Genomic DNA, 25,416 nt, shown 5'->3' on the forward strand with positions numbered 1-25,416 from the left:
CAGGCTCTGGAATGCAGCCCTCACATAAGATGAGAGGCAACTGTATATGTAAAATATTTGCATTTTTTTGTGCTTGGATGCCTATGTATTTTTAAATCTTTCATCACTCTTGACTTTGAGTGTCTCCCTGCCAGATCATCATAGTTCACCCCCTCTGCAAATATAACAGTGCTTTTTCTCTCATACAATAGCAGCAGTTAGCAGTGTGCTATCAACTTTTTATTTCCATTTAGCTAAGAATCTAAGTACAGTTTAATTAATCAAATTATTCCTGGGCTTTAGAATGCTAACATCGACACCCCTGAGCAACTCTAAGCAGGGCAAAAATATTCTTGGAAGATGCTTGGAAGATGGCACACATTATTTGCTTTCCACATAAGTATTATCTTATAAGGAGACTACATGTCAAACTATACTCCTCTTGTGCAGTTTTTACTGCAACTAATGCACTGTATGGCTATGTTTTTTTTCACCATTCAGTAAAATACATTCCCAACAGGGAGGGAGAGGTAGCTGCAGGCTGGACTGAGAACAGGAACAGAAGTCAGAGAAAAAACTAACACTGTAATCCTAAACACATTTGCCAGGAAAAATGTCCACTGAACTCAGGAGGCTTACTTCTGAGTAAACATACTTAGGATCAGACTACAAATCTTTTTGGTTTAGAGAACACAGAAAAGGTCCAAAGTGTCTCTGGAGTCATGTTCTTTATACAGAGGCTGAAACTGTCGGAGAACCCATGAATTTAAAAATCGAAGCTGTTGGCTGCCATCCAAGACTCCTTCTGGAAGCCAGGGTGAATGAAAACGCTGCAATGTATGTGCTGGTCCCTGGAAGTGGCGCTTAGCTCATTCCTAGTACCACTAAGCAAAGAAAGTTCTGGGCCCCCATGGCATACCACTTCCTTAAGCTTCACATGAGTGCCCTGCAAGGAGAAAGCATCAGGTAGACACTGCACAAGTATCTTGGAGCAGAGTGGTTTTGAAAGCATTCTGCTGGAACAAAGAACTGGCACTTTTCCAGAAGACAAGATAAGGAAAAAAATTCTCTTGTGAATATTCTAACACCACTTTTGCAACAAACACCACTCTTCATAAATGCTTTGTTTAAAATAGTGGTTACATAAAGCAGCAGATCTTCAAAGTTTGTTGATTTCCACACTCCTAACCATTAATGCTTTGTCAACAGCAAAATATTGACAGAGCAAAGCAATCTTAAAGCAGACTGTCTGGGTGGCAAGCAAGAAGCCACACAACTGTCTTATCTAAAACAGTGGCTGTGTTGCCTTAGTTTTTAGGTGAACTAACCTAGCTGGTTTCTAAACTGGTTTGTGTTACTCAGAATCACGTCGGTCTTTTCACCTTTCTTCAAAACAGCCTTCAGTAGTGAGCAGGATGACAGCAAATTCTCTCTAGGCTGTTTTGCAGGAAGTTCTGAAGTGACTCAAGCCTTTTCTGTACCTAAGTTTGTTTACTTTCAAATATCACTCATCTTTCATGTCTATAATTCAATTCAGAATGTTACTTGCTTTTGCAGGGGGAATTTCAGTGTGTCAGATAACTCAAAATTTTTAGCAACTCATTTTTTAAATAATACTAATAAATCATGCAGGCATGCACCTATATCTATATTTATAGTAATTTCCCACTTTCAGACTTCACATACATTATTAACTGAGCAATCTTTACAACAGTCTTGTAATGTAGGTCATTACTTTAACCTCATCTTATATCAGGGCCTTCCAAACCCCGGGCTGGGAGCCACATGCCTTTCACCTTGTTTGGGGGACAGGGATGCCCTGGGCAGCTGTGTCTGCCCAGACGTCCTTTCGTGCAGCCTTCTGGGACGTTGGGCAACAGACACGACTACCCAGAGTGTTCCTGTCTCTTGAACGAGGTGAAAGTCATGTGGTGACTCAGGGGAACTGTAAACTGCAGACTGAACGGGGGACGCATTTTCACTACACAGCAGTTGCAAGGACAGTTTGATTTGGGGCCTACCTTGTTTATTACCCAGTCCTTTAACCCCTGCCCCCTCACCTCTTCATTTAGCTCTTGTATGAGCAAACAATACCAAATTAAGTATTTTTGCTTGCAATCTTATGCACACTCACTTGGAAACTACCTACCTCACATCCTACAATAGCACATTTCCACCCCCACAATCTCTCAATTTTCCATAAACGACATTTAAAACACTTCCTCATCCATGTTCTACTGAAGTTAGTCTTTTTACAAATGTATGACAGTTTTATCCCACACTTTTCAAGGAGATCAGGAAGGTATGCCCTCACCTGTTTTATCCTCACAACCATCCTGTGAAGTACCAGTAACGTTAGTCTTAAAACAGCATGACAAAGTCACCAATTGAGAGCTACATGAGATTTGAAACCAGGGGAAAGCAATACGCATTAAGGGAACAGTCTATACAGGAAAAAAGTTAAGCACCCTCTGTTGCTGCTCTGATTGAAACGGCACCCTCCCATGGTTGCATTTTAATGAAATGCAAAATGTCAGCACACAGCTCCCTTAACTATTCTAGTTTGGCCTCAGTTATATATCGCATATAGGAATACTAGAAGTGCCTGTGATGCTCACATGACCATAGTCCACAAAGAAATCCCAACAGTCATGAATGCACTATTCAGGGAAACTTTTATTCTTATTTTTTTGGCTGGAAAAGTACATTGCGCCTTAGGTGCTGAGGAAGAGAATGGAGACAAGAGAAAGTAAAACAAATGAGGAACAGCTATGTATATATTGCACAAGAATCTGATAATGTAGGAAGACCCTCCCTAAGACAGATCCACTCTATGCCAAGGACAACATTGGAATGAGGGGGGCACAACTCAGTCAGAACTAGCACCAATGAGTAGCAGGCCCCTGGCACACATTTCCAAGATCTGGATGCTTCATTCTCAGGTAGCAAGGTCTCCACAAAGAGATGGATATAATCTCTTAACAGTGGTTGGATTAATACTGCATTTGATCGGGGAAGGAATAGGAAGAGAAGGGCAAGCTTGAGAAGCCAGAGCATTTCAAACTCCATGAGGAGTTTCCTGAAAGGTTTGCTACCCTCTTTTAGATTCGAAGAATCTGACCCCACTTTCTTTTTCTTTTTATGAAACCAAGAGAAAATAAAAACCCGGCATCTGCTAGTGCTGCTCAAAATTTAATTTTCCTGTTGCTGGAGCTTTTCCAAACCGAGAATTGTTTGCATTGATGAAGATTAGTACTATTTCATGGCCCAATTTAATGCCAGGAGGCCAAGAACTTACTCAAGAAGTGTTGCCTGTTGTCAGGGAAGGTGCCAGAGAACCACAAGATGAGGGAGGTAGCACCTAGTGGTTAGCACTCATGCATCCTTTCCTGCTCTCTCCCTTTTCATTGGGTCATCAGCTGATAAAGGGAGGGGGCAACTGGTAGTTCTATCCACTGCCCCAGCTAAAGAGATGACATAACAAGCCACTAAATTAGCCATGAACATGGACTAGGCAAGCAAGGAGTTAAAATATAATCAGTTTATTAAACCCCACCCCCAAAAAGAATTAAACAAAATGGAAAAGGGGGGTACAAAAGGCAGACAGATGGATGAACACGAATAGCTTGACCAAACTGGATGCAATAACTTACACCCACCAGAACTAGCTGGTTAGCTATTCTGTTCTTAAACAAAACCCCCAATACATGCTAAACATAAACATGCTGGCTTGGAGTGAACAGCACAAATAAAACAAAATTTATTCCCTAAACACAGTCCCTATTGGTAGCTGCTTACACTGCCCTAGGAATCTCAGTTCCTGCACTTACTGAAGTAGTGGGTGGGTGTGCATTCCACTAACTAGAATTAAATTTCATGGCAGGCTTGGTAGAAAACATACACATCACCCTGTGCTTGAATTTAAGTAATCTGGGTTTGATGATAAGGCGTTACTTAACTGGAGGAATGGAGACAACCTGGCCATTTCACCCTAACCCTTTACTTAAATAGAGTGGCATGCACCAACCCAGTGGTTCCCAAACTTTTTCGACTGGCAGCTGCCTTGACCTACTGGGTCACTGACCACAGTTCCCCATTAGGGCTACAGTCCTATACACTGTATAGGTTTGTAGGTTTTTCACAAGGATTCTGCGGCTTCACTGGCTGGCTACTCCAGACCTGAAGAAGGACCCAAGTCCAGCACATATCTCTGGGAACAGCATTTTCAAACACAGGCAACCACAGGAGGCTGCCATGGCATCTTTTCGGCTGCTGAACCAACAGGGACAGATATGCAGTATGCCACTGTAGCTCCTGATGGGTTTATAGATCCATGGCGTGCACACTATTCTTTTGCAAGCAAGACAATCTGGTTTAAATTAGATGTTGAATGAGGGCAAAGCAGCACAAGTTAGCTCTTCTTATATACCTAGTGCCACATTTAAATTGGCCAATGTGCAAGTAAAAAAAAACAACAAGAACTACCCACGTTTGTTTGCATAGTACAGTTATTTTCTTGTGAACTACCTTTCCAGTTGTTTTATGTGCCTTACTCGATCTTGTCTTTTGAATACATTTTGCAGTGCTCAGGAATCCTGGTCATTAAAGCACTGCGCATTACTATCAGTTGTAAGCCACCTTGGGGATCAATTTGATCAAAAGGGTCACATAACAGGTTCACCCAGAAGCCATTTTCTCAACACATTACAATACTGAAAGCGCCATGACATACTTTAAAGTTCATTCTCATTTGTAATCCTGCACTGCCTTTAACGTGATTTCATCATCTCCACAAATTCCTGAACAGTGATTTGTCCCTACAAGTTTACGAAGAGGAAGACGGAAAGGAAAAAAAAATGCTAAACTAAACAGTGACTTGTGCATACAGTGTGGCTCGGAAGCAGCAACTGGTCATGGCTGTTTCCTGGTCGACATCCTGTGTAACATGCAATACCGAACTTTAAAAAAAGCAAAACAAAAAACCCCAAATCTTATAATTCTTTCACTTCCTTTCTCAAATTCTATAGCTCTAATTCTGAAGAATAAATGCTGCATTTTTACATCTCTATCACAAAACTATAGTACGCTGAACTGTGATCAAAATACAAAGCTAGGCTTTCACAAATTGTGACCCACCAAGCAAAAACACAGTCCACCAGAGGCCCCATATACGTGCTTTCTTTCTCCCAGCCAGGAATTGCAAGAACAGAGTGTGTGTGTTTCTGTGTAGAGGGGGGTAGTTGTGTCCCAAGCATTGGCAGGCTGCAGTTTGTGGCCTCATGAACAGCATTTCTCTATAAAATGGTATCAGTGGGTCACATTTTTTATGCCCCTTATATAACACATGCTACACCTTAAATAGAACCAAGTCCCTCCAAAATTTTTTAAGAAGTACTCTGTGTCCCCCCAAACACCCAGGATGTTTCTCCACAGCTTTCCTAGTACAAGACAGAAAACATTTCACACTACAATCTCAATTCCTCTTGATCAAAGTATCCCATTAATAATCAATAAAAGTACTATGTACCATATCTGTATAATGGGTACATGACTCTGAATGCACTTGGCCAAGCCATTAAATAACTCACAGCAAACAGTGCTCAGGATGACTGAGATTTAGACGACTTGGATCAATAAAGCAATCGCACTTGCTGTTTCATACCTAATACTAAAATACCATCACCTCATGTTTAAAGTGCTTCAGAAATAATATTTTATTCAACCGCATCTCATAACTCACACTACTTGATTCAATAGAAGTGTTTTGGCCACTTTTTTGCTCGGAGGCTAGTTAACAGCTTAGGGATTGTTCTAACACCTAGAAGGCAGAATAATGATTTCCCCCCTTTTCTCTTGGATTCCCTTTCTCCAAACATCTCTGATTTGAAGGGTGCAAACACACATGCCACAAATGGATAAAGGGGGAATTCTTCGGGGGAATGGCTTGCTAGATTTACGGAGCAGGGAGAAAGCCCAGTTATTCTGCCCTATGACTGCCAGCTGGCCAGGTGATAGAGGGAGGGTTGGTGAGTTGGAATAGGAAGACTGACTTTGTCTAAACAAGTGGCAGTAGGACATCCCTTTCACACATTGCTTTTAAGTGTCTGGAAAGAAATAGCAGCACTGCTGAGCCTGAGAAAGTTAACATAAACCCTTGCCTCTGTTTCTTGTGTTCACCAAAGCTCAGGCCCTGATTTTTTTTAGAACTCACACACTAAGTTGATTACACTGACAAAAAAATACTCTCTCCTTGCGCTTCCTCCTACATTTCAGTTGCTAGTACAAAAGGAGTCTATAAATCTTGGCACGGAAGCATCCCACTGGTATGGGATGCAGCACATGGTTGTACACTAGGAAACTTGATGTGTTGCAACTGACTTAGGCTTTGCACAAAAGGTGTTCTGCGCTAGAAATTTCACGAACCCCCCACCATTACTTCACTGCTATTGTGCATTTACACAGATTCCCAACCAGATGCAAAACCATCTCGCTTACATGAGTACAACGCACTGCATTTGTACTAAATGGCTACATGCAGACTTCCTTTACAATGCTTTTTCCAAACAATTTGCTCCCCCCCCCAAAAGAACACATTTCCAACTGGTTTTGCTTCTTCATTTCTACCCTGGGTCTTAGATATCTTCTCTAAGACATCTTGTCTTTCTTTAGTCCACACTTTTTGCAAAGACCATAAGTGAAAATGCACTTTCAGAGCTACAGATAGTCAGAGCTACAGATCATCCAACCTGTAGATTCTTGAGCAGTGCACAGATTCTCCTGAAATGAAACATTCATTCAAGTACAGTATAAGCTTCCTGAATTAAAACAGAAACCATTCCAACCACTGAAAAGGGAGTAGTTATGTCTACCCAGGAGCTATTTTCAGTGATAATTTATCACTGCTTCCTCCAGTAATTGCAACAGATAGTAACTATTTACAGAACTTCTCCCTGCTTCACTATTCAATATTAAATAATGAATTGGAAAATCTAAACTTCCTATCTTGGAGTAGTGCTGGCATTAAATCTGTAGTTTTAACAGGCATGTCAATTCTACCCAAGGGCTTGTTTTCCATGATTAAGTGTTAAAGTTTTATCATAAAGGTGCTACCCTGCGAAACAACCCCTGTCTACATTAGCAAGAAACTGCAGGCAGTCTCAATCCCTTTTTGCCTATCTTGGGGCACATGGCTTCTTCTCCTGGGATGACAGACAGATGAGTCACGAATGCATGATCTTGCTGGGGACAGTTGGCTCACTTTTTCCAATTCCCTTCACATTCAGAGGGCACTGCTAGACATTCAGAAAACACACTTGCTGTGTGTATGCAAAGTGTGGACCCTCCCCCAACATGCAAACATGTTTCCCAGAATACTGATCCATGCAGGGTTCCCAAATCTATACATGCTTTCAGGGCCATCCAAAGGGGGATGCATGGCCTTGGACAAACCAGACTGTACGTGCTCCCCCTTTACATTTTAAAAAAATAAATCAGCCTCCCTTTTAAACCTCCCTTTACCATAGCTACCTATTTCCTCCTCTTATTTACCCTGGCACCCCACCTTTTCTGCCTCCTCTTCCTTCACTGCTCCAAATAGGTAGGCATGAGAGATACTAGAAGTGGAAGATGCTTCTTCTGTTCTTTCACCCAGCCTGGTTTTAGCAGGGAGCTAGACTGTGAAGGGGGAAGGAGGACGCAGTTGTGAGAGGGGGTACAATCACTCCCTAGTAGATTGCAGCAGCACCCTACCAACATTTCCACCATCATTGCTGCCATCATATTAACGGTGCTATAAAAGTTGGCATAGGGCTACTGCCACTCCAGGTGGGGGCTTCCCAAAGTGCAGTGCATGGGAAGGTTGCCCTAATTCACTCTACCCTAGGAACAGCTCTGCAGGTGTACATGTAGTTCACACTTCATGGATTTATATAGGATAACAGCAATGCTCTAGTGTACACCCAGAAAGTCACATGAAGTATTAAGCTATCAACTTTTGTAAATAATTGTGGGGATTTAAATCATGGGTCGTTATCTCAGGACAACCAATTACATAAAGAGCCCTGAATCTCATCTGCCAGCAAAGGCTTGTGCTTACTGTGTGCAGAAGAGTGTTACATTAGTGTTTTTTCTGCAAGCAAACACCAAGTACAGGTCCAACCTTGTTATACACGGATTTTTTATACACGGATTTGACTAGACATGAATGGCCATTGCAAATGAGAAGGAACATGTTGATCCCTGGAGAAGAGGGGGGGGGAATCATCCCTTTAGTTTAAAAAACTGTTGTAGTAAAGAGACAGTCATGCAAACAATCACACCATTCTTCAGCAGAGCCAGGCAATGGTCCTTTGCATTTCTAACTGCTGACTGTCTCTCTACAACAGTAAGAATATTTTATGGTATCATTTTATGGTATCAAGCAGGGAGTCCCAGAACAAAGCTCCTGCGAATGTTAAGGCAAGATCTTATTCCATTAGGAGTAATGGAGGGGGCAAGAAAACTGGAAGTGGGTCTTTAAATATATTTTTCCACTGTTTTTATATCCACAGATTTTTTTAATCCACTAGGGGTTCTGGAATGGAACCCTAGTGGATAACAACCTGTATGAACTGCATTTTTACATGTATACACACCTGGGAATATCAATTCTAGTACTACAGGAGTTGCTTGCAGTTTACATCATTGGGCCTCCATAATGGAGTATTACATGTACAAGTTGGGCATTAAAAAAAAAAAAGCAAGCTCAAGTGGTTAGTCCTGTACAAGGTGAGTACAGTACTAAGTTTTTCCCATCTCCAGATATGTCCCCCACACTTTCAAAAACGGCAACTTTCCCTGTTCTCAGCAAGGAAACTACTACTTATTAGGAATTCATTATTTTGAATTAAATTAAAATTGGTTCCTTTTCAGTTCTGAAACACAACCAAGCAGCCAGAGAACAAAGTCTTGTTTAGTGTTCATTGGTCTTCACTGCAAAGATTTCAGAACTGCCAAAAACCACCCATTGCCCAGATCTGCTGTTTTACATTTTAACACAAATCTAGTCAGCCCCTTTTTCCTTCAATGTGAATCATAGGTGGAGTCAGAAAGAGGTCGATCAAACTGAAGCTAGAATGCACACAAATGCATAGAGCAAACTTCTGATCCCTCAAGAATGTTTTATGCTGGCACCAATCCAATGTAGGCAAGTTGCTTTCAGAAGTCTTTTGAGAGCCTGGCTGTTAAGTGCAGGATTTAGCAGAGCTGGAGAACATCCACAGCTCTTTACTGATGCAAAAACTAGGAATGCGCAAAGCTCCTGGGAAAACAAAATTCTGGTCCTGTGTCCTAAACAGGTCTCACTTGCTTGAAACTGAACAGTGAATTTTGGGAAGTCAGAACATTGACACACAGTATATACATTAATAATTCATCTAAAACTACTCTTCAAGGGTCTCTATATCCACGTGACACAGGTTTGGAAGCGATCCTAGTGGAAGATGAGGCACCCACAAGAATGCCTTGGATCATGCTCCCAATTTTAAAATCCTAAGAGAAGTGCAATTTCAATTTAACACTCCCATATACAAGGTTGAGTGACGGAAAAAAGCCAAGACAACTAGAATGCTCACACTTCAAGGCAATTCCTATGAAAAGCCAATCCTGGAGTACAAAGGTGTGAGTGGTAACATCCATGTTAATTGGGAAGAAAGGGGAAGCCTTTACTGGCAAATAAACAGTGCAATTATATGGCAAGTCAATAGTGTAAGCCAGCTAACGTGCTCCAGCGATATTTTGAAACTGTAATCTGATACTACTGTTTCCATCCTCGTGCCTTGCCTGCACTCCCTTGTTGCATACTGTACTATTTGAGGCCCAGAGGGCAAAATGAGCGCTTGCTGGTTATTAATGATCAGACACTGCACAGTAAGAGGAGGGGGGAGGGACATGGATGAACACAACTTTCTCCAGAGTTTAAAACCAGTCTACTGAAGCTTCAGCATAAGTAATGCCACTGCTTCCACATTCACTCTCTCTCCCAACCCCCTCTCCCATAAGTTTATATTGTGCTACAAAACAGGAAAAGCTACAGAATGAACCAGCCTGCAACTCGTGTAGCTACATTTCGAAGGAAGCAGATGCTTCTACTTTATTTAAATCAGAAATGGTTTCTGGTCCCTCAGTTTGTTAAGGGGTCACCCTCCCTCACCCCCAAAGGAAAAGAGCTGGTTTAATGGTTTTGACAAACTGCATTTAACAGACACAACTATGTCAAATAAAGAAGCACTCTACTAAATATATCATTAGACTACATTACTGTCTCATTAACTAATCCTCTGAAAGATGACCAGGTGTTTCGCACTCCAGGACCCAACAACCATCATTAAGAGTATTTCTATTGTTAAAGAATCACCTTAACTTCTGTGGCACAGATATGTGTAATCAAACCTATCTCCCTTTGCATTTTAAACTATTAAGAACTGCACTAGGAGAATGAGAAGACTGTTGGCACTGCAGGCTGAAAGAGAAAGCATCATGAATTCTAAGGCCAAGATCAAGAGCAAGCAACTATTGAGCAGCCAAGACCTTAAATGTTTTCCCCACTGAAAGCATCAAGGTCTTGCACATAAAACAACTAATTTGCACTAAAAAAACCCAACAAGGGTTAAGAACTGCTTTTACATCAAACCTGTAGTTAGAATGCATCTTTAAATATGCTCTACATGGACAAGCAAACCCAGTCTTGAAACTGTGATTTGAATACAATAGTCACAGAAACGCTATTATGACAGAAAAAGAGAAAAAGCTGAACTTTGTTCTGAAAGCGCTCAGCACATAGTTGCACCAACAAGCATCTAGCCTGGCCTCTTGACCACTGCTACACCTGGTGGCAGAAAAACAGCAGGAAAAATTAAATCATAATCTTAGATCCCATTTTTTTGTCTTGCTTATCACTGAATGTGCACGCACAAATAGGGCTGGAATGTGCAAAGCCATTTTTCTAACCAAGTGTTGGAGTGGTGACTGAGGTATGGAAGTTCCCCTACTTAACAACAGGTTAGGTTCCAGGGGTCAGACTAAGTCCAATGTCACTATCATCAGTAGCAAACATGTTGTGAAACATGAAACAAAAAATGCATTTACAATACACGTACGTTACTCTATATTGTGTGTTCTTACCCTGAAACTTGCTGGGGTGGCTGGAATATGACTGGGAAGGGGTACGAGTGCCATCTATGGACATGGCCAACTCTATTCATAAGTTGAACGTTCTTGTGTAGGGAATTCTTCTGAATAAAGAAACACATCTCTCTCTCTCTCTCTCTCTCTCTCTCACACACACACACACACACACACCCCTCCTCATTGCCAAGACTTTCACTTCTAGAATTTGGCCCCTATGAGGCTTAGAGGATCCAAATCAAGCAGTTTTGTTTTTAAAAGTGGGTAAAAAGAACTAAACTTTAGTTTTACTAAAGAACTTCTTGCCCAGAGGCTGGACAACTGATCATTATTGACCCTACAGGTAGAAAATAAGAGTGGTCATTTAAATCAAGACAGCTTAATGGTGCAGAGCGGAAAAAAAAGTGAAATGGTCACAAAGCACTCTTTTTAATTAAGAAAGAGACTTAGCAGGAAGAAGCAGTTTGATCCCAAATTAAACGCAAGGTAACTTGGAAAACTTGAAAGGCGGGCTGCACATGCAAAATACAAAAACCAATCTATGTTCTTTCTCTTTTAAAATTATATTCAAGTTATGATGCTGCATACACAAGATGTTGGAAGATATCTGAGTTCTCTTTTTTTCGTTGCAATTTTCTTACTAAGCGGTGAATTATTAGCTGAATCTGAATATTTGCAGCTAGTTGAGACACATACACATTACTGTCTGGTTGATGTAATCACGTCTTTATAAAGACTCCGAATCTTTAAGCTCTAGTCTCTCCTGCAGATAACTGCTTTACATGAAGTTTAATGGCCGCAGTCTTAAATGTACAGTAGCAGGCTATAACCCTTCCCCCAACATCCCTTTGCGTTATAATGGGTGATTCCCCCTCCCCCGCATTTATAATTACTTGGCTGTAGAACTTATTTTCAACTTTGCTGTAAGATCTTTTCCCTAAAGATACCTTGTTTTTCCCCTCACGCTGTAGACCCTTAATAAAATACACTGGGGGAAGGCAACAACATTGATTGCAAGCTGAAAGCTCTACTCTAGCAGCCATTATAGTTTGGAAAACAGTAGTTTGACCAAGGCTACAATCATAAACCAATTATTTGCAAGAAAAAAGGTTCAGTGAAAATGTATGGGATTCACATAGTAGGGATTGGGGCACCAATTAACCAACATGCCTTAAAGGCAACAGGATTCCTCCCCCATCATGTTGAAGCAAAATGATAACAGTTACAAACTGATTGGATTTCTCTGCTGAATTTCATCACTATCTAGTTTCTTGCTACTGCCAACAACCACCAAGTCCAGTGAACAGAATATAATAAAGGAAGAATTTCCACGGAATTTTTTTCCCCGAATTTGTCCTAGTCACTTTATAAAAGTGGTTTTCAACACTTCTTGCTTCCAGCCACAGTTTGTCCAACAGCATTATTTGATGAACGCAACATTAAAAACAGTTCTCTGAATCAACATCATCTATGCAGTGCTTTCAAAATGTTTTGCATGCGTACATTATCTTTCTACACTCCTTACAACCCACCTACAAGATAGGTCAATGCGATTATCCTTACATTGCAGCTCGGGGAGGGAGTGGAACAAAGGTTGAAAGATGGGGGTGGGAGAAAAGCCTACAGCCACTTGGCTGACATCATGACTGCAACAAGATGTGAAGGGACTCAGGAGCCAAAGCTCTGGCAGCCTCTAAGACAAAACCAGACAAGATGTTGGGGCCCTGTGATTAAATCACCTGCCTCTTTTAATTTATTTGAAAAGCATCCATGGGCCTGACTGGGATTTCAGAGTTGAGGTGGTAGTCTGCTGCAAAAAATGTTCTCACTCTTCCATGCACAAGCTGTTATGTCCCCTATTAAAGATACATACAGGGACATATGGGCAAACAGTACTGAGAGGACTTCCAACAGGAAAATGGTAAACTCACCTCTCCCCCAGCACCATGATACCAATGCACTGGGGACCTGCAGCTGTTGAAAGTAAGAAAAGAAAGAAAATCCAATACCAGATATCCAACATCCACTCTAGTGTGGGCCTCAACCACTACCTACCATGGGCTCAATACTCAAGCTCATTCACATTTTGGTAAGAGACTACAGAGAATCTTCAGTTTAACAGACCTCAAGTCCATGAATTTTGGAAGTCACAGACATTTTCTGATGTCTACAGAAATCTGTAAAACCCCTGCCTTACAAAGCTCCCTCAGCAGCACCAAGGGAGGTCTCTAAGGTAGTTACCTATTGTACAGGGATTAGCGTAGACATCTCTCAAGTTTGTCTGAGCAGAATACTGAAAGTTTGTGCAGAGAACTTTGGCTAAAGCTGAGCTGTGACAATTCAGCCTTACAAGCAGATTCTAGCTGATGTGTACTCGGATGTTAAGGCACGTTGGCCTCTACGATAAGCAGTGTGCTTTAAGCTAGAGCAGTGGTTCTCATACATTTAGCACCAGGGCTCACTTTTTAGAATGAGAATCTGCCAGGACCCACCGGAAGTGATGTCATGACCAGAAGTGACATCATCAAGCAGGAAAATTTTAGCAATCCTAAGCTGCAAACCTACCCACAACTAAGTCCCATTTACTATCGTTAAAAGAATATGCACAGTAGCTTGTTAAAAGTACAGAACTGTAACATTTCCCCAAATGCAGTCACATAACATGGTAGCATCAAGTCTAATATATTAAAAATATTGAAATGAATGGGGACCCACCTGAAATTGGCTCACGACCCACCTAGTGGGTCCCAACCCACAATCTGAGAAACACTGAGCTAGGGTGCTCTGCATTCTGAGCTTTAAGAATGTTTACAATGTTGGTTCTCTGCTGGAATCTGCCTTCTAATCTGCTCCATACTGCCACCTGAAGTACTAAGCAAAGATTTAAATGAAAACTGCTTGACTGGGCAAGTACAGTGGTGTTCCCAAGGGGGAGGGAGGCTGAAGGCACTTATAGGAAAGAATCAGTGCACTGAAAAGAGAAGCTTCACACTTTCCCCGATTCGTATTCACAAATGCCCCCAACTTAACACATTTTTCCTCAGTGAGGCTGGGTATGTTAGAACTTGTTTGTGCTGAGGTTCTTCTTCACTTTGCCACCACAATACCACGCCTCTCAGAGGACAGAGCTATTTTCACACCCCACAAAGGGGAACTGGTATAAATAATCCAAGTCCAACCTGGCCCAGCATTTACCCTGCCTGCCTTCTGTCCTCCATAGAAGATTAGGGATCAAACTATGCATAGGAATGCTCTTCTGACTCAATGTTATTGCATGACAGTGGTGGGGGGGAGGAGTGAATCCATTCTTATTTTGCTATTTCACTGTTGAAAGTGCTCCCCCATTACTTCTTGCCCTATTGCTAAAAACAAAAAGGTACACTGTATGCCTGTATATTTTTGCTAATGGGACAAACAGTACCTTCTGGTGGGGGAGGGTGCATCTTTCATTGGAAAAACAATGCAAGGGCTAATTCCCATACCTGATATTTGCAAAAACTTTACAGAGACAGGGGCATTCACATATAATTGATTCTTAGCTAGTTAGTTCAAACCAATGTGTGCCTTGGAGCAATCTCCATTGCTCTCCCCACCTCTTTACCCAGGAGGCATGCCTTTCTTCATTGTGTCTTTACACCAAGGACACAGAGAAAGCTTCTGGAAAGCTTTCAGAGAAAGCATTCTGTCATAAGAATGACAAAGAAGGGCGAGTTTCACCCGGTGACAAGCATCCCAGTTATAAAATAGGTCAGAGCAGTGGTTCTCAAACTTTTAGCACCAGGACTCACTTTTTAGAATCAGAATCTATTGGGACCCACCAGAAGTGATGTCATGACCAGAAGTGACTTCATCAAGCAGGAATTTTTTTTAACAAACCTAGGTTGCAATCCTAGCCACACTTACCCAAGAATAAGTCCCATTTACTATCACTGATAAAAAACATATACCTAGTAGCCCAGTGATTCTCAAACTCTCTGGGAGAGTTTGAAAGCCACTAAGTGTTTGCTGCAGGCAGCGGGGGGGGGGGGGAAGGCAGAGACGCAATGCCTAACATCGTGCCTCTGATCGGAGCACAGGGGCATGCTGCCACTCACTGCCACCTGCAGCAGCCTCCCGGGCGTCGGGGGAAGCCTGGAGCTAGCCTCAGCAGGGTTGCCCCCGCAGCGCAGAGCCCTCCAGAAGGTAATCACGACCACTTCCTGTTTTTCAATCACAAAATTAGGAGTGGTCGCAATTGCCTTCTGGAGGGCTCTGCGCTGCACGGCGAGCTGTGCTGAGGCTGGCGCCGGACTCCCCAACCCCCAGAAGGCTGCAGCAGGCAATGGTAACTGGCAGCATGCCCCCTGCGCACTGATCAGAGGTGTGATGCTGGACATAGCATCTCTGCCTTCCCCCCCTCCCCGCCCCTTAAGGGGGCAGGGCCCAGTGCTCTCAGGCTGGGGTGTCACAACACCCCTGTTTGAGAACCACTGTAGTAGCCTGTTAAAAGTACAGATCTGTAACATTTCCCCAAATGCAGTCACATACCATGGTAGCATCAAGTCTAATATATTAAAACTAAAATATTAAAATGAATGGGGACCCACCTGAAATTGACTTGCAACCCATTTAGTGGGTCCCATCCCACAGTTAGAGAATCTACATCTGGGGGACGTTTCCCTTAAGCCTCGGCTATGGTAACCGTATGTCATTTTGGCTCTCTGGCTCAGGCTTTTGGGCTGCCAAAGCTTTTTTGTGTCCCTGCTCCTATAATTGCTTAGTGCCAGGCTGCTGTTAAACAGGTGAAGCTTTTTCCTAACAAGGAGATAAAGCAATGAGTAAAGTTCCATAGGATTGTCTTAGAGGACAGGACATGGCAATCCTACTTGTCAGTCTATAGCCTGCAACTCCTATGTTCTTCAGCTCTGTATAGAGTTGCTGTCGTTTTGGGGGGGGGGGCAGGGCTTCAATGCCTTTAAATGCTAAGTAAGAGGAAAGAATGGACAACTTTTTAAAGCCAAAAGAAGCCCTGCCAGAAAAATGGCAGCAATCCTAGCTTTGCATGAAGTTGATTTCTAGCTGCACCTTTTCCTTGGTCCTTCTTTTTTCAACTCCATGCCTTCTAACAAACACTGCCTCCTTAGGTCTCTCATATTCTTCCCAAGGTCTAATTGGACCTGCTTCCTTCACCAGCACCCTTTGCTGCTCATCCTTATTTTTCTTCCTCTATTCCCTTACCTGCCAACTAACTCACTTTAAGAGGGAGTTTTACCCATACCAGGGGTGTCCAAACTTTTTGGCAGGAGGGCCACATCATCTCTCTGACACTGTGTCAGGAGATGGGGAAAAAAATAATTCACATTTCAAATTTGAATAAATTTACATAAATGAATATATTAGAGATGGAACTTATGTGAATGAATGAAGGTCTTGCAATACCTCAAGGCCTTGCACAAAGCAAGGCCAGCCTTTCCTTCACTGCCACTGCTGCATCACACACGTGAAACAGCAAGCAGTGGAGGGAGCCCTCGTCCCACAGCTCATGCAAGAGGTTGAACAGTTACCTTCACACTGAGAGCAGTTGAGTCAGACCGGCATGGGCTCCAGCAAGTCTCCGGAGGGCCAGAAGCTCACCGGAGACTGGGGGCTCCCCACGGGTTGGATTGGGAGTCCCCGAGGGCCACAAGTGGCCCCCGGGCCAGGGTTTGGGCACCCCTGATCTATACCTGCACCCCTTACTGACTCCTTGGTCTTCTCTGTTTCCTCAGATCACTGTCTTTTTCACTCTGGTTTCCATATCTCGCTCTAGTGCCCCTCCCTCTGTCCATCCAGCTTCTAGGTTCCCTTCCTCTTAACTGTATTGTCTCCTGGGGTCTTCTCTAGCATTTGCCTCAAAAAAAGACCACCAGTGAACATTCCATCCACCCTGATGGCTTTGATTCTTCAACATCATATTAGGCTATGCAATAAGAGTATGGGGTTCTCACTGCTCCCACCACAAAAAAATAAATCTATGGACTACAAAGTTACCGTCACCTGCAAAACCAAGAAGAAAGAGGACACAGCAGGCAGCAAAGCTGAGAGAGAGAGAGAGAGAGAGAAAAGAAGGGATGTGAAGGACAGGTGGGTAGAAGAGGCACAGGCTCTAAACAAAGAGAAATGGAAGAGCCAAGGAAAACACTGTGGGGGCGGGGGGGGGGACTAGAACTTTGTTATAGTTGCAGCATGCAAGAAACTGCTGAACTTGGACCTAAAAGATCTAGGTTTAACATTCAACCCTTCCACAGATTCAAAAGAGATCTGTGGGCAAATTGTCCCCTCGAAGTTTCATGTGTCAAAATTAGCTTCACTCTTTGAAGGCTGTTGGGAGGCTGGTGAGAAAAGAACATTTACTGTTTAATCCAACTCTCCTATTGTGCAACCCATTTTAAATAGTGTTCACAATGAATTTAACACTTGAGAACTTGCTTGCCAGAAGCAGTGCTCTCTTTTTCAATACCTGATTGAAAGGACAGTGTTTTCTGAGAAAAGTGTAATTGGGAAAAAATTATTTTACTTTTTCCCCAAGATGGATAGTAGGAGAATGAACGCTGAACAAGACACTTTTCTAGTGGTAGTAGTAGTTGTAAACCTTTAATGGCATAAATACATCTGTAACAAATTCTACACTAGTGGTCATCAGAAGAACAACACATTCTTCATTAAGATATATATGCAAATCTCACCATCAAATTCTAAGTAACAGAGAGGAAAAACACAGTGACAGGTTTTCCCCCCCCCCTCATTTCCCTGCTTGTTCTTAGCATGTGAATCAACTCTTAGTTTTACTGCATAGTGAGGGAGGAGGAGAAACTAGAATACTCTATACCAAGTGTGCATCATGGATATCATGTTACAGTCATACTTGGAGCAAGGAATATATTCTGCATGAAGAATTCTGTGGAACAGCTACTCTGATCTGAAGAAGTAACGCTACCAGAAGTATCTGCTTCTCAAACATATGGAGGGCAGAGTGTGTTTTTCACTCATGGATGAAGAAAAAGTATTGCCCTCCTGGGGAAGCGAGACACTAAAGCAGCTTTCTGACCAATATAAAAAACAAGAAGTCACTTTTCTAGCAGACAAAGTGACAGAAGTTCAACACATCAGTGCACTACAAAGAAATACTTCCAGCAAGAGACCCATGTAGTATGTTTTACAATGCTCAACTAACCAACAAGGCCAAGCGGTGTATTTCATTTTTCAACTTTCATGCTTCTTTGGGCATTAAGTTTAAAATGTTTCCACCATTCAAGGAACAAACAAAGCATTCTATTTTATGTGGGGGTTTTTTGAATCTAAGGGAGAGAAATTTATCTTGAGCAAAAATGAGACGCACACATCACTTTTACAATTAGACATTAAGGTGGCAATATATCAATGAATTTGGATTTAAGAACTTCATTTTGCAGCTACCTACATTTTATTAAGGCAAACCTGCCCTGAAGCATTTAAAAACTAGTCAGACCTGCTGACTTACTGGCTGCATAGCATGCTTTAAACAGGCCTTCTTTCCAACTCCCACCTTAACATATTCCTCCCATCATGGGTGTTTCTTCTTATATTCTAGCTCATTTTATGGAGTAAAAGCGGAAAGGTAATAGTGCTACAGAAAAGTAACAAATGAATGGTTGTTTTTTAAAGCTTACTGGAACTTTCCTTCATAACTACCTTGCACATTCAGATAGAGCCTTGCAAATATTAATGAAAAGCTTAATTATGACAAGTGGTACAACAAAGTGATAGCTTTCTATAGCATTTAGTCAATTGTTTCAAAAATGAAAGTGGTGTTTTTTGTGTTTTTTTTAAAAACCTTTGTTAATTTTGTTCAAAGTAATTGTATCTAGTACAACTTTCCTCATCTGAATACCTCCTGACTTCACCTTTGTTATCTCTTAATGACCTCCAAGCATTTCTTCAAATTTTAAATTTAAAATGCCATAACTTATGACAGTAACTGTTACCCTGCAAATGCCCGATCTCATCTGATCTCGGAAGCTAAGCAGGGTCAGGCCTGGTTAGTACTTGGATGGGAGACAGCCTGGGAATACCGGGTGCTGTAGGCTTATACCATAGTCTTTCCAGACTGAAGGTTGCCAACCAACCAATGTTTCCCCAAACTTCTTGATAGCTTTGATGTCCCATAACCCCACTCTAAATTAGTTAGGATGTATGAAATTTATAGTCATGGCTTTCTGTTCTGGTGAGCCCAGAAGAGTTTCCTCTCTTGATATTTATCTTAAAATCAAGGGTATGGATAAAATATAGGATATGGAACAATTTCATCCTCATTTCATTCAAACACAAAACATAGGTTCCTACAGATTGCACAAGCAAGTAACACACTAGGCAAAGTAATATATATATAGCCTGAACTCTGAAGCCAGGATGCTGTTAGGGGCTCTGGCACTCACCCACCCACCCACCCACCCACAAACCTGAGTAACTTCTCTTTCACAGCTCTTTCCACACATCAACATTAAGGACTTGGTCCCTTTTATAACCACAGGGATAGTCATGCAACAACTTAGAACCATGGAGTGAATATCCTCTGCAGTCCATCAGTATATGTCTAGGTTTGTGTTGGCTCAGAGTACAAGTGATGGAAATGGAAAAGGTAAAGGCAGCTTTGCATTATATTTTTGCTATTTTTAACTGCAGTGTTCAATAGGATCACACTGGTTCCCAGTTACTCCATCCCATCTTTAACAACTACATCTGCTTATAACCCTACAATTTAAGCTGTTGAACTGGAACTATCAGCGCAGCTCAAAAATTCCCTATCCTAAGCCCCAATTCATAGGACCAGGTCACTGAAGCAAGTTCACAGCTACTCAAGAGTTGCTAGTGCAGTATGTCTCCTCTCAACAGGTCCCCCAAACCAGCTCTCTGACACTTAGGGCAGTGAGGAGCTTCAAAGAAAAGTCCTCAACAACTGATTGACTTAGCGCAATCTTTTTGTGCCCTCAATGCAACACAATACGGGACAAGTGACATGACCAGACTCAATCCTGGCCTGCATTCTTAAACAGTAACATGGCTATTGAGTTGCTCTGTCAACAGTAAAATGGCCACTAAGTTGTATGGGTAGACATGTGGGGAAAATAAAACCTTAGCTCACTATGTGCTGAAAATGGATCTGGCTGTGCAACAGTAAAATCTGGTGATCACTTTGTCACATGGACAGCAGTACTCACTGAAATAATCAAATAGGCATGCTGATCTCCAGTCAGGTGACCCAGCCACAAGCTTTTAGACAGAATGAGGATACTAACTCTATGAAAGTTAGTGAAGAAATTCCAAATTAAAACTGGCATAAGGGAATCACACAATTCATGCTTTACTATACTTGCTGCTTCCCCCTTTTGTTCAATATTCAAGAATCCAACTATAACTTTAACAGTGCTTCAATAAGGTTAGTTCCCTAACCCTTCCTCCCCCATATATCTGCCATTTAACTTGGCTATTCCCAAAGGGGGTGCCGGGCAACCTCTAGATACTGACAGGGTCTTCATTTCTTTAACTGGTCCAGTAAAAGAGAACTTGGTAGATTCCTGTCTGACTGATATGGAGGTGGAATCCATCAGTACCACTAGGGCAAGAAAAATGAACTCGCCACATATCTCTACCTCAACTCTTACAGAAATACAATGTTTCTTTGTATCTGGAGGTGTGAAGCCTAGTAGGGCGACAGCCTTAAAGGCTGACAACAGTTTCTTCCCATTTTCCTCCCAGGGTGGAAGGCAATTTAAAAGAGGTACCTGTGATCTCATCGGATTGTCACTTCTGGTAAACAGGTTTTGTATTCAAAAGCCTACAAAGCCTGTTTGACTAGAGGCAATAGTGGGACAAACAGGAAGCTACACCTCTTGACAAATCCACTTCCAAGATCTCTGAAAGCAACTGTCCATGCCCAACCATAGAAGAGCAACAGGCAGCTAGAAGAGTACCTTATGGGACAGTTAACGACAAGCAACTGAAGCTATTTAACACCCAAGCCAGGGGTTGAAATTGGCAAGTGGATCATAAAGACCACACTGAAAAGCTCCTTTGGGGGCAAGTCTGCATGAAGCCCTTCATCAGTTCCCCACAAAGTCGCCAGTACCCATCATGTTCAGCATGTGCTCACTTTCCAGAAGTGGTGATCTCCACAAAGCCACATGGTTGCCTGCACTGTTGAAAGAGAGACGGTAGGCCACACAAGGGAAGAAATGACCAACCAATACGTCATAGGGTGCTGCGCCACCCCCTAGTTTCTTCCAGCATTGCTATTGAAGTGTCAACCTGAAGTTATTTTCTGACTGATTAGTCTAACAACTAGAAATAAAAAGGCTTGATTTTAGGAGTAGGAGGATCAGCTGCACTTGTGCCCTGGACCCACCGCCAGCCTGAAGCCATTTAAACTGGACCTTGCTCTCTCTCTCTCTCTCTCTCTTTTTCCTTTAGTGCATTAAATGATCTTTGGACTCTGTAATCAGAGCCTGCTGTTTCTGGCACAGTTTCTTCTTCTCCCCCCCCCCCCAAGAAGCTGCTGCAACTGGAGCCGTCTCCATTTGTGCTATCTTTTTAGAAAGAAACTGTACTTCCAAAGAGGGCACTGAAGAGACCTTATAAATGGGTCATCGGAAGATTGCCTACATTTTTTAAACAATATAATCTCCCTTCTGATAGACTGCACTCTCATATGCCGGTTATGTAAAAGAAGACCAACAAACAGGACCCTGAACAACAAAATATTGTCTGCTATATATCAGCCCGACTACTTCTGAAATGTACAAGATTTTTAAAAAAAACCGAAGATCCGTACTGTTTTCACACCAGTGACTCATACCAAAGGTGAAGAACACACAGTAGTTGTCAGCAAAGTAGTTCAACTGGCTATTACATAAGACATACTGGAGATGAAACTTCAAAATGTTTAGTCCTGGCAGTCTCAAGTTTGTGGGCAGACTGATTTTGGTATACAAATCAACCTCAACAGTTATCCTTCAAAAACATGATTTTAGTAAATCTAATTTCTGGGTGGCTTATGCTATGTACTTTTCAATACTGCATATCAAGAGAAAACCATGCTATGAAAAACAGGATTAAGAGGAAAACATTTTTACTTTTGTAGCCTGATGTGATGCATGCATGCATTCTCAGAAACAAGGCCAACAAAATTCAATGGGGCCTGTTCCAAATAAATGTACATCAGGCTGCAGCTCAGGTAACAATTACCCTTAAACTCAGGTGGGTTTAAAAAGTCAATCTAAGTACCACTATATGAAAATAAGTTTTCCTATCTATTTTAAACATTTCTAAGCAGAATAAGTAGCCTTAAAACTGCTGAGTATAGTGTACTAAACAATGTAAAACAGAGTGTAGTGTTACTTAAACACATGTAGGGCACATTTTGGTAAGCAAAATAGTGCTTTTAAAAAGACAACCTGAAAGTTTGTTACTGAACTAAATAAAGTAGGGATCAGGCACCAAATGGGAAAATACTCCTTGCAGCTGTTATGCTAGATTTTACAGTCTTGTCTGGACAATGGAAGTGTTCCCTAGGATACAGACTCATGTACCTGTCTGGCACTGCAAGCTGCTAATCCCCCTTCCATCTCCCATGCAGTGTAAGTGAGATTCATAGCCCTTAAAGTTAAATCAGTTCCCTTTGAAAGAGCCCAGTTGGTTTTACTAGCTACCAATTTTCAGCTATTTCATTCAGAAAACAACAATACTTCATTCTTCAGATCTTAGTTTCTTTATCACTGTGTATATAAAATCAAGCCCTAAAAAAACCCACATTTTTATTAACGATTTTACTATCTTGGCAATGTGAGAAACCTCCAAATCTGCACAGCTCTTAGCCTCCTAAGTAGGGTCTGGTGCTGCCCCATGTCTCTTCCCCTTACAGCAGCACCTGGATAAAAACGTACAGACATGATGCAGACTTTTTAAAAAAAACACCCTGCCACCTTGTCTCAGAGAAACCAGAAGCAACACCAATTCATTGAGCAGAAGCATGCTGTTGGGGTTTGGCACTAGAACCAGGCCTCTACTCTGGTCATTTGTGGAAACTTCACAGGAGCCTAGGGGAATCTTTGTCCACTGATGTTGACAAGCAGCATTCAGTTTGAGTTTTAATAGAACAGTGAAATGGATGCTCTTAATTCAGAATTCTGAATGCTGACTGCTATGTAAAAAAATGCACCCTTCTGTGAAGTGGCCATACTGGGCAGACCTGCAGCCTCTGAAACAGGTCTGAAAACCACATGTTTTGTCCTGCTAATTTGCATGTGGACTCTCTGTCAAAAGCTGGTTGTCAATACTATCAAGAAAAGAAAACCATGCATTCCATCAGAAAGATACCAAGATGAAATGAATGACAATATGCAGTTGCAACTAAAAATATAAAGTTGTGTTGTTTTTAAATCCAGCATGATAGAACTCAATGTTTCTGTGTTGTCAATTACTGCTAAAATCAGAATTCACTTCAAAAGCACAAAAAAGGCAAAGCAAATCATGGGTGGCATTGCTTTCAGAAGTTATTACGTTTACCAATTCCATATTAAAGGGTGTTTGTACAGCTCAAGGCTACTTTTAGGAAGACAAATAGGAACTTCCCTATTAAGACACAATACCCACCATGGCCACCACAATGTCATGTTCAGGCACTCAAGCAGGACTGGTATTTTAGTGGACCATGCACATACACATCTTGGCTGAGGAATGTTTGTTCTACCACCAGTCAAGTCTACCACATTCAACCCCCTAGTCCTTAGACCTGTTTAGCATGTCCTAGCCAACTGGACTCATGCACAGGTACTCCCTTTCACTGGGGTTTGCATATTTGTTTTGAAAAGCAGACCCTCCAAATTCATGCTTCAGGGTTCTGAAACCCCCACAAGCCTTTCCTTTTCCTCCTCCAGGATCAGAAAGCAAAATTACAGGGTGCAGTTTCCACTGCATCTTGGTCTCCAGCACACACTGAAACTTATCAGAGCAAAAGCAAGTTGCACACACTGTAAACATGGCACTGAGAGAAAAACTCTTCATACGCAACCGCGAGCAGAGCAAGACGAGCCACCACAATATGTGCACACGCACACTGAAAGCCAGAAGCGACACACAAGAAAGACAAGCACACACCTGCTTAAAGTAACACCAGATCCCTCTGGCCCTTCTTTGCACACTGGGACTAAACCTTTTTTTGGGGGGGGGGGGGGGAAGAGAAAAAGTAACTCAACCTCCTTTTTTTCAATGCACATCTCTCTTGGGGGGGGGAGAGGTAGTTCTCCAGAGGTTACAAGGGGGAGCAAGTCGTGCAATGGAAGACTGGCTTCCTTCACACACACACACACACCCCCCCGGGATCTTTCTGCCTTCAGGTCCTAAGCAGCAAAATGGGGGGGGGATTTATTAAGCGACCACCCCAGGGTCTGTCTTGAGGACACTTCTCCAACGCCCCCCCCCCGACACACTTTGCTGACAGAGCCATTCACACCCACCAGCCCTCTGGATGCTAAAGCTGGACAGCAGAGAGGAGCCCCCAGCCCCAGTGAGTTGAACTTACCACATGCAGTTCCTCCTGAGGACTAAAGCATCAGGGTCTGCTGCTGGCGGCGGCTGCTCTTGCACGCTCCCTAATCTTCCACCCGCTCCATATGTCGCTCTTCTCGCCCAGGGGGGCTGAGGGTGGGATGGACGGAGGGAGGGATGGAGGAGGTGGAGTGGGGTGGGGGGCGGGGAGGTGAATGCAGCTCCGGGAGTTTTTAAGCCTCCGCTTTCCTCTGGCTGCGGTGAGCACGAAGCATTATACAATGGAGGAGGAGGAGGGGGAGGAGGAGGAGGGAGGGAGGGAGGCAGGCAAGCACTGGAAGAGCAGCAGCACCAGCCTGTGCTTCCAGCACTTGCCAGGCAGAGAGTGACGCGAGGAGAGGCTCCTGCAACCTCCTTGCCCTTTGGCTCACGGTGGAGGCTCCGCCTATGTCCCTAGTCAGCCAGGCTCTGGCTTGCTTGCTTGCTGGCTCCCTCCTCCTCCTGCTGCTACTGCCGCTCGTAGCTCTGCACTTGGCTCCCCCTCCGCCTCCTCCTCGCAGCTCCCGCAGAAGGCCTAGGAGGCGAGCGACACATGCCCCCTTGCTGGGCCAGCCAATGGAAGGCGGAGCCCGGCTCTCAGCTATCACTTACATGTGCCTTTGTCCCAGGAGATCAGCTATGCTAATACAAATCTGCTGCTTGCTGCTACAGACAACACACACACACACGGGGGAG

General features: G+C 42.8%; 1 protein-coding gene and 1 pseudogene across 1 annotated transcript in view; one reads left to right on the forward strand and one right to left on the reverse strand.

The window, feature by feature from the left end:
• Positions 1–24,946, reverse strand: part of SERTAD2 (SERTA domain containing 2) — a 35,268-nt gene extending 10,322 nt beyond the window's left edge. Inside the window, exon 1 of the mRNA XM_066639673.1 lies at positions 24,716–24,946. The gene's annotated coding sequence lies outside the window, so the exon portion shown is untranslated. The remainder of the gene's footprint in view (positions 1–24,715) is intronic.
• On the forward strand, positions 19,110–19,226 carry LOC136638352 (5S ribosomal RNA; annotated as a pseudogene).
• Positions 24,947–25,416: the final 470 nt, after the last annotated feature.

The sequence above is a fragment of the Tiliqua scincoides genome, chromosome 1 (genome assembly GCF_035046505.1).
Source record: "Tiliqua scincoides isolate rTilSci1 chromosome 1, rTilSci1.hap2, whole genome shotgun sequence".
Taxonomy (NCBI): domain Eukaryota; kingdom Metazoa; phylum Chordata; class Lepidosauria; order Squamata; family Scincidae; genus Tiliqua; species Tiliqua scincoides.